Below are 10,489 nucleotides of genomic sequence, written 5' to 3'. Positions count from 1 at the left end.
AGTGCCTGCCTGAGTGAGTGTATACTGTAAAAATATAAAAGCTATTTTTTGAGGTTCTTCCAAGTGTTTTTAATTTCACTAAAGTCTCATTTGGAGGAGGATTCATTAGTTTAAAAAAAAAAAAAAATACTGGTAGTAGCAATTTCAATGAATTATCCAAATCTTACAGGCACATTAGTTAAGACAGCTCTAGTCAAATAAATTAAGTAGACAAATGAATGTATTGGCTAATGAATGTATGTGACATACAGAACTCTAAAGTTTGGAACACCACACTTGCAGAGACCAATCAAGGGCTCCTGGCTACTGTGAAAGCTGAAAGTTTTTTATCTTCAGATTTGCTGGCTAGTTCTAAAGTTAATGACTCAGATTTTTGTTTTCCATTGTGAAATACCTGATTTGGAGATTTGACAATGGTAATAAGTACTGTACAAAAGTGTTACATTTCTGTGCAAACTTTGTTGATCAAGTTAATGCCCAACTACACTAGTCTAGGGGTAGTGTCAACTATTAACTGTTCACTTCTCAATGTTCCTTAAAGTCGCAGTTGTTACATTTTTCAAAGTTCCAATCCTAACGTCTGGAAATCTGATGATATTGTAGAGAGGTAGTACTCTCAGTATTTTGTAGTTATTCAGATGGCAGTTAGCAGTGTTAAGTGAGAAATAAAATGTTTAGTTATTTTAATGAATAATGAAACCAAGTTGTTTTTAAACCCAATGCAGTACTACAAGGTAATACACATGGATTAATTATTTTAAAACAAACAAGGTTGTTTGGTTTTTTGTTTATAAACTACTTATTAAATACACCACCCACTTGATATATATTGCGGGTGTCAGGGTCCAATACAAATTCACTATATATCGATGGCCGCGATATAGCGAGAGACCCAGAGAAAAACATAGGTAACAAATAAATTACTGTACAACCACTCCCTTGTTTTAGCATGGACGTCAGGGTCCAATATAAATCCAATTTAAACAACCCGCTTTTTCTCATTTTTCATATAAAAAGCAGCACACCTTTTTAATACATACTGCAGAGGGTAATTGCTTCTCATCAACTTAAGTCTCCAATTAATTTCATGAATCCTCTCCTTTCTCAAATGCCCAAACCGCTGCATTGAAAGAATCCATTCCCAACACAGGAGGCTTGTTGCTAGGGAGCCAACGTCATTGCCCTGTGACTTTTGCTAGTGCATTGCTTAAAAAAAGCGCTTCAGCAAGCAAATCATTTAATTTGCTTTGTGTTATTGTGCAATGCGTGCATGTGTATGTATAGTGTATATTTTAGTTTGTAATGTGGTGTACAATATAAAACAAACCGTAATTCTAAGTGAAATTGCCTATGTATATTGCAGCTAAGGCATGCACAGTTAGACTGTAAACATGGGGAGCCAATTCCAGGACTGTGATGTACCCAAATCCACAGTACAGCGAGGGGCGATATAATGACGGGTGGGTGTGTATATCAGTCGTGATTCTGAATCTTGATGTGAGCATTATTGGCCTCTTAAAGCTTTATGAACAGACATAAAATCCATATGTTGTAGTCAAAAGTTTACATACCCCAATGAAAATTTATAATTTCTCGAAAATAAAGAATTTTAGGAAAAATCTTTTGTAGCAAAAGTTTTGCTTTTGTGGATGAGGGAAACAAAGTTACATGAAATAGATGTCTACAATTATTTATTACAGCAAGTTTTTTGCAAAACTCCAGAAATGCCAATTCAAAAGTATTCATACCCTTTGATGCTATGATAGTATTGTCTACAAGGTGCTAGAAATTTTAATATGATAATGCAGAACCTAATTCTCGAAAGGTATAGAAAATGCTGGATTGTAGGTGAACATTCGAGACTATAAAAGGGTTAGGCATAGGATGATTGCCATCATTAACAGTAAGACAATATGGGAAAAAATAAAGAGCTGTCTGAAGACCTTAGGCAGATTTTTTTTTTTCTGTTAGAAAGCTGGAGAAGGATGCAAGAAGATTTCCAAGCATTTGAGTATCCCAATTTCAACTATTATTTCTATTATCAAGAAGTACAAGACTCATGGTACTGTCACAACACTCCCCCGGTCTGGAAGAAAGAAGGTTATTTCATTAAGAACAAATAGAAAAATTGTGAGGAAGGTTAATAATAATCTGAGACTGACTACCACAGATGTGAATTGTCTGCAAGTGAGACTGGGGTTTCCATTTCAACCACAGGTCCAGTATTGCATGGTGCAATGGTCACAGGCCAAGGAAAAAGCCAGTCTTAGGAAAACGACACAAGGACAATTACTTAAAGTTTGCAAAACTGCATTTGAATGGTGGATATGAGTTCTGGTCAAAGGTTTTGTGAAGTGATGAAACAAAAATCAAGCTATTTCATTATGCTGATAATCATTATGTTTGGAAAAAGTCTGGTGAGGCATACAAAGAAAAAACATTACAATCTATTTCAGAATGGTTAAAGAAGAATAAAATCAAGGTCCTAGAATGGCCTAGTCAAAGTCCTGACCTAAATCTGATTGAGAATCTTTGGTTTGACTGAAGAAGGTTGTGCACAAGAGAAGTCCTTGGAATTTGAATGAACTGGAACAATTTTGCATTGAAGAATGGTCAAAAATCTTCAGAATACTGGAAAACACACCAGTCATCAGCTGCTTGTGGTCACCTGCTTTGTCTGTGATTATTTAAACACCTTTATAATCTATTTAAAGAGGAACTGGTTTTGAAATTACGTTACCTTTGGGGAAGCTGTGGTTCCTATAAAAAAGGTAATTCTGCTGTCCTTTAAATCAGCCCTAACCCATTGCCACTATACTAATGGCTATTGCAGTAATGTCAACCACACCTTTATCAGCCTCCCTATAGACTGTAGAAAGCAGTCAATGAGTTTTACAAGATTTTTACAAGGTTCTTTCCAGGGCTGTGAGGTGGGTTTCCTGAACCATTGCCTCCCTGCTGTGCCCTGTAAATTACGAAGTCTCTCCCACTTGAAGAGGAGGGGTAAAGGGGTAAATATGGTCCTCTCAGGGACAGGTCATTGTACTTTCCTCCCTCATTCATCCTCAGCCGTTGGGGGGTGATTTTTATGGTTGTCGTGCAGCGCCGTCTGCCTGGGGTCAGAGAGGGGAGCCTCTGTCTCTGGGAGATAAAGAAAGGAAGCCAATTAAAGTGGCAGCGAGTGACATCTCCTTTTTTTTGGCAGAACGGGAAGGGGACCTATTGAGGAGCAGAATGTTTGTGCAATTAATCCTATTGTCAGGCTGGAAATGAGGGGGGCTGGGAAAGGATGGCAGAATCAAAAGAAGACGACTCCCACTGGCAACTTGTTCAGCATACAGTATATATCTATTTTCCACTGAATAGACGCCCAACCCCAGCTTTAGAGGAGGCCAAAAAGCAGCAAACTAGACAGTTCAGACACAGCTTTGGGGTCATCTATCTAGTGGAATTTAAGGGGCAGCCAGCCAGTTTGCAACTGCATTAAAGACATTAGCTGCAGCAGCTATCTGTAAATCACATTTAGGTTTATATTTTATGTGCAGATTTTTTTTTTTTTAACCTACTTCCCAGATTTCCATTAAAGACAACAGGTTCCATTTTAAATCCTTCATCCATTTTCAACCGTGCATTCCACCTTTCTAGTAATATATGCGTACTTAATCCAATAGTATTGCTTATTTTGAAATTGATTGTATTACTTGTCTGCTTAATGCTGTGGTGCCATGTTGCTATGGTTTTGGGAACGGCTGAATTTTATATAAAAAAAACTGTCCATTTAAAAAAAAAAAAAGTTTATCTCAGCTACTTCAAAAAAAGGGAAATAAAACAATTAAAACTAATTACACAAATAATGTCTTAAAAAAAAAAAAAAAAAAAAAAAAAAAAAAAAAACATGTTTAGGCCTTTTTCATTTACTGCACAAGTTGTTCATTTTGAAGAGAAAGTACACATAGCTTTAAATTTGTTGTTTTGTTTACTGTCCCTTCACTTGTTTATCATGTCTGTAACCATGTTGTTCTGAGTGGTTTTTATTGCAGTTATTAAAAATATAACGTTACCCACGCCCAGGTGTTGCTACAACTGTTTAAATAATGTTTCTGTCATTTTTCTTTTCATTGTTAACATCCTAATAACTTTTTACACTGTAAGTCTGTTTCAAAGCGCTTTTTAAAAAAAATGTCTGCTCTAGTGCGCTTATAGTGTAAGGGTTATTGCACACATTGTCAAACAGGCAACACAGCACTAACAATCCATGCAGTGGTACGGAACAGAACAAAAGCCAGAGCACTTGTTATGTTTTGAAACAGACTTTAAAGTTTTAATTATAAAAAGTTCTCAGGGTGTTAACAATGAAAAGAGAAATTACAGGCACATTAAACAGTTGTAGCAACACATGGGCAATATTTTTCAGAAGCCCGTTACTCTTTATGGTATTGTCACTGCAGATCAAGCCTCGCTCTTCCATTGTAGCTGCCTGCACCATTGATTTGTGGCTTTTGAGGACGTGTTTTTTGTTTTGTGTTTTGTTTTGCGTTACTGGCATTACACTGCAGTACACTAGATGGTGCTGCTTCTTACTAACAGAAATACACTTTGGCTGGTTTAGCTACCGGAACTGCTAGAACTGAAGACCAGCTTAGTCACAACAGACTTATTACATAATTATTTTAAAAACACAGTATCTGTGTAATTGCAATAAGAATCACTCAGAATAATTGCAAACATTGGTAATATAAACGATAGTAAAAAAACAAAAAAACAAAACTGAAGCACTTATTCTTTAAATTTTGAGGAAGGGCAACCTTTAAAACAAAAAAAACCTAAACAAAACAAAACAAAAAAATGTTTAGTAATTACTGCCCATTCTGCCCTATTCACTCAGGAAAATCTAATGTCAGGAATTAAAAATTGGATGTACTACTCTACATCCTTACAGCAAACCCGGTATAGGCACAAATGGTAAGTGCATAATGTCCAACAAAATCAGGAAAAAAAGTTTTACTAATCAAATAACTGATGTCGGGATATGGGCTATTGACCTCTTCATGACTCATCTTACCTATAATCATACCTCTTGGGTAGACACTGTCCAGAAACGGATAGAGATAGACCTCTAAATTGAAGAGGCTGTGGCAGGTTGCTAAGCTCCCTAATTAAAGAAGATTCTGCAAAGTTATCGATTTGCCCCAGGCAAGGGTGGAAGGCAGGGATTATTTGACACAGTTATTCAGTCAATCTTGGGATCCTGACAAATGACAATTTGCTTGGTAATTTAGAAATAATAAAATAATCAAAAAAAAAAAAATTATAATTACATGGGTCACCCAGCGCAAGGATAGAAGAGGTCTGGTTTGTGCCTTTTCTGTTGTAATTTCTCCAGGCTGTCAAGGAAGGTGTCAGCCAGGACATGGCATTCTCATCTCTCTACATGCAAAGATCAACTAATGCTTTTAGAACATGTTTTCTAGCAAAATGTGAGAAATAAAACAATTATAGCAGTGTTAAATCAGCAAGAAACAATTCACAGGAGTGAGTTTGCGCTACAAGACATTAAGTGATTAGATACCAGAAAGAAGCAACTTTTCATGTACTGCATATGAAATATCTACATTTTTCAAACTGAGGTATAAAATGCCAAATTGAAGTATGAACAGAATAAAATATATTCAACAGAAGTAAAATTGCTAATGCTAGTAAAAGGTAAGCAGCTTTAATTAAAATTGAATTAACCCTGGTTAATTAGCAACCTTCACTTAATGAGGATTTAAAAACAGTCTCCTCAAACAACTTTGTATGAATTTTCCAAGTTAAAGGTGTAGCACTCAAACTTGTTTCAATAATCAGGTTCATTTTGTATGGCAAAAATCTTCAGTGTTAGAATTTGTATAAGCATTGGTTCTTGTATTAACTGTAATCGAAAGTAAATCTACAGTATACTACATAAATTGAAATGTAACAATAATGCCTGGGGACAAGAAGGGTGCACACATATCCTGTGGTTTGATTGCTGAGAGAAATAAACTCATTTTGTCTCCTAGCTGAAAAAAAAGAATTCCCCAGTGATTTGAGAGATTGTCTCCTGGACCAGAGCCTCCTAGACCATCAGCAGTGTATCAAACATCCATTACATTGCCATTCAAGATGTTTATAGCTCTCAGTTTAAGGGCCATATAAGACACACTGTCAACGATCTCTCATTCGCTCCTGTTTTGTTTGACCTCTTCTCAAATGCACTGCAAGGAAATAGTTTCCCTTCCAGCTAAAAAACAAAAACAGGATTCTGAAGGACAAGATTGTACCTTTGCATGCTGGAAATAACAGTCGTTCACCTAGGTGTTAGTTGCTCTTTAATGGTGGGGACAACAGAGAATCCAATTCCATTTAAAGGGGTGAAATCAGAGCATATGAAAAGAGATCAATGAGAAGCTTGATACCATCAAAGCACGGTCATGTGGCTGGATGTTTTTTCTACAATTCATTTGACAAAGCCATTCTGGCATGATCTCTAGATTCATCACAGGCCTTCCTCCTGAATGACGGGGCTGGGGTGCAGACTGTTTTCACTTGGCTTGATGGTCAGCTAGGGTCACAGGGATGACAGCAGAGATGGACTCTTCAGCCCAAGATCACATGACCTAAGATAACTATACAATGTTTTAAGTAACTTGAAATCTGCAAGTTTTTAGGAGCTGAGAACAATTAAATAGGTCTAATTAAGCACATTCTTAGTTCAATTAAGGGTTTGATTAAGTAATTGAGAACTCAGTTGGAATGAAAACCAGCAGACACATTGGTCCCCCAGGACTGGGATAGGGAAACCCTGTGATAGGTGACTCTCATCTGATTGTGTCATCAACTGGAAAAAATCACACTTATCACAGTCCTGTTATTCAGCTTATAAAAATGTAGAATACACAATAGCTTCTCAGTATACTTATTTCAGTAAAGGTAAAGGAATCATGGACACAAGCTATATCCAGCTCCCTGAAAATGGACTACCAGATGTTCTCCCTCTTTTCCGTGCCTTTATAATTTTTGTGTCCTTTATTGTACAGCTCCGGGTATTTTGATACTGCAAGAATGATCTTTTCTTCTGCCGTTGTTTACTGAAGGCGTGCAAGGGAAGCTGTTCCTTGATGGGCAGTTCCCTAGCTGCTGCACGACAAAATTAACCTTATCAAGAACAAACCATGTGACCTACAGCCAGTAAGTGATTTGGTACCAGAAAGTTTTGTAAACATTTGTACATGAAAACCCTTTATATTCAAATTGGACATGGGAATCAGAAAAAAAGCAAAAACACAGTTTTGAAACGGGCCGATGGTGAGGAGTTTTAGTTAATGAGAAGTATAAAAATGTATTTGGGACACTTCCTCGGGATCACAAAGTGCCTCTTGGTCAATAGCATTCTTGAAATATTTTAGAAATACTTTTATTTCACAACAGCAATTCAAAGGGCCTTACTGACTTCATGACCCAATGTACTGTATATGAATAGTGGCAATACAAGGCAATCTGTGGTACAAAGCAGCCTGTTTGCGTGACAGTGATTATGGAAACAGTTAAGATTTCTAATGGCACTAAGGTTATGTAAATATAATCTAACTGAAGTTCTGTAACGGATTGTAAAACATCTCATGTGCAGATACTCCCATGTTAAAATCTAGTTATGTTTTGACATCTGAGATGTAAATTCATTCATTTAACTGGAACAGGCTGAAAAGTCAGCACACACAAGTTACTTTGTCAAAGCCATTCCTCACTGACAGGCTGACCTGAGATAGCATCTCTATCAGACCAGGACAGGAAACCATGATGACTTCATTTTTAAATCAAGCCCAGACACACCTGTAGTGAATCTATAGTCTGGTGGCAGGATAATTAACTTAAAGTGTGTGGCAGGTAATATTGTGAGAGGGACCCCTTTGGTCTTTACAGGCAGTGCTAATTGTGAACGGGGGACTAGAAAAGGACATCAACCAGTTTGAGAGCATGCTGTCATGTTATATTATTCTCTTATTATGCTTGTTTTTGGGTTGTTTTATTGCCTCTAGTCTCTGAGCTTGTGGGATCAGTGTGAGGACTGCAGGCAGTGATTGGGTTGGAATCCTGTCAGCAATGTTAATTGTAGACATGGGGGTAAAACAGCCAGACCTGAGATACCAAATTCGTGAGGCACCTTGCAAGAGCCACAACACGGTGCCTAGGCTTAACGTGAGACAAGGCTGCTCCTGCCTGCTTGTGAATTTCATCAGCAATAAAAGGCAATCCCTGGTAACTGCTTTAATGTAGTAATAACACACTTCTCTGCAACACCCTTATATGTTCGTATTCTGGTGAAGAGGTCAAGCGCATTACAATGGATTAAGGCCTAGTTACAGACCGAGAGCTAGGCTTTGGGCCACTGCAATGCAATCTCATAATATTTCAATTACCGTGTCACAATGAGCTGCAGATATCCTTTTAGTCTTGTAGATAACTTGACAGCTCCTGACACAGGTTTGCATTACAGTTGTGGGGTAAGGATAATCCTAAACCTATTAAGATTTTTTTCAGGCCAATAAAGCCTACAGACTTCCTGACGCAAATAAAAGGTTTGGGTCTACCATAAGTATAGGCCAGTTCCTCTCCGATAATATATTTCTGATAAGTACAGATGAGGAAAAAGGAAATTAAGATAATTGTTAGTTGTCAACAGAAGTCAGAACAAGACAGACCAGCTTGCAAAATCAGTGTACGCAAAAGATTACAAACACTATGTATATTATAAGACATGTCCAAGCCAATACTGGGGCTGCTAGTGAATAATGTAAAGAAACCATGCCCATGTTTAACCTCAAGCTTCAGGTGTTTCAATAGACCTCCTTTAACGATTACTAGTTTTTTAGCTAGCAAGTCAAACTTGGATAATTAACTGCCTTTGGGGTACCGTCTTCCATTATTTGATAGCAACATTTCTAAAACTAAACAAAGGAAAAGAGAATACATAAATAGAAAAACAGACGCCCTAATTAAACAAAGTGCTGAAATAAGATGCTGGTGTTTCCCAGACCACTCTCCCCATAGTGCAAAGATTGAGGGAGGTAATGAAAAAAAAAGTTAAGCTGCAGTCACAGGGTCTGCGTGTTTATTCAGACAAGCCTCTGAAGGGCACTCAGCTCTTTGATCCGTCACGTTTCACTGTAATTTTAAAGCTTCTTTTAACTATGGGTGAGGCCTGACATTTCATCCAGTCAAATCATACCTTTTTTAAACAACCTTTCATTCCCTTAAAAAAAAAAACTAAGAAATGTTGACATCTTTAGTACTGTCAGTAAATAGTTAATTGTCAGATCTGTAGTATCAGTGGTGATCACACGCTTTATTGATATATGGAGGCTTGACAATTTGGACCCCTATTCCTGGCAGACTGTAATGTTTGAAATTTGCATACAACTATCACTGTTCATCTCACCCAAACCTCTCCTTTCGAGGCTATATAGATTCAGCTCTTTCAGTCTATCTTCATATGACATACCCTTTAGTCCTGAAAGTAATCGTGTTGCTCTCCTCAGTACTCTTTCCGATGCCACTATGTCTTTATGATCTGGGGACCAGAACTGTACACATTATTGTAGGTGTGGTCATACCAGTGCATTATATAACTGTAATAGTACTTCTCTAAATTTGAATTCAGCTGCTTTGGCTATATAACCTAACTTTCTATTTGCCTTTTTTTTTTTTTTTTAATGTTTTTATTTTTTTATAGCTGCTCCTCACTGTCTAGTTGACTTAAGCGATCCATCCACTGCTACCCCCAAGTCTTTTTCGTAGACTCCTCTATTTTGTTACTATTCATGTTGTACTTGCCTTTAATGTTTTAGCACCCTATGTGCAAAACTTCATATTTATTTACATTAAATTTAAATCAACCACATATCAGCCCAAGCTTTAATCTTGTCTAAATTTCTTAGTAAAGTTGCTGATTGAGAGTTGGCTACCCCTCCCAGTTTTGTGTAGTTTGCAGATGTTTACTGTTTATGCTGTTTGCACATTTTATATACATTGGCATTGATTGCAATTACAACTATTAAGTTGCATTATTAAACAACACATGTATAATCCTGTAAACATACACAGGGCAGTTAAATACTAAATCCATGTACAGTGCTTGAACCAAAAAAAGTTTTGGTCAATTACATTATAACTTGTCCAGCAATTACCAGTTTACCTACCATGATTCAGAGCATGGCGAGGACAGTTTAATACAGGTTGTGCCTGTATTTCAGCTGTTTGACTAGAATACTAGTGTTGCAGCTATGTGTGTACCCCAGGTCATTAAAAAAAAAAAGTTAACAAATGAAAACCAGTAGCTGTCACCCTGATAGCAAAGGACTTCCTTTATTCTTCAGTCAGATATACAAAAGAACATCACTATATAGCATCACTCAATGGTTATTTCAGGCAAAACATGCACATTTCACTTTTACTGTAGCTCAGATCATTG

The sequence above is a fragment of the Polyodon spathula genome, chromosome 3 (assembly GCF_017654505.1).
Source record: "Polyodon spathula isolate WHYD16114869_AA chromosome 3, ASM1765450v1, whole genome shotgun sequence".
Taxonomy (NCBI): Eukaryota; Metazoa; Chordata; class Actinopteri; order Acipenseriformes; family Polyodontidae; genus Polyodon; species Polyodon spathula.
The sequence above is the reverse complement of the archived record's forward strand: the minus strand, read 5'-3'. Positions refer to the sequence as shown.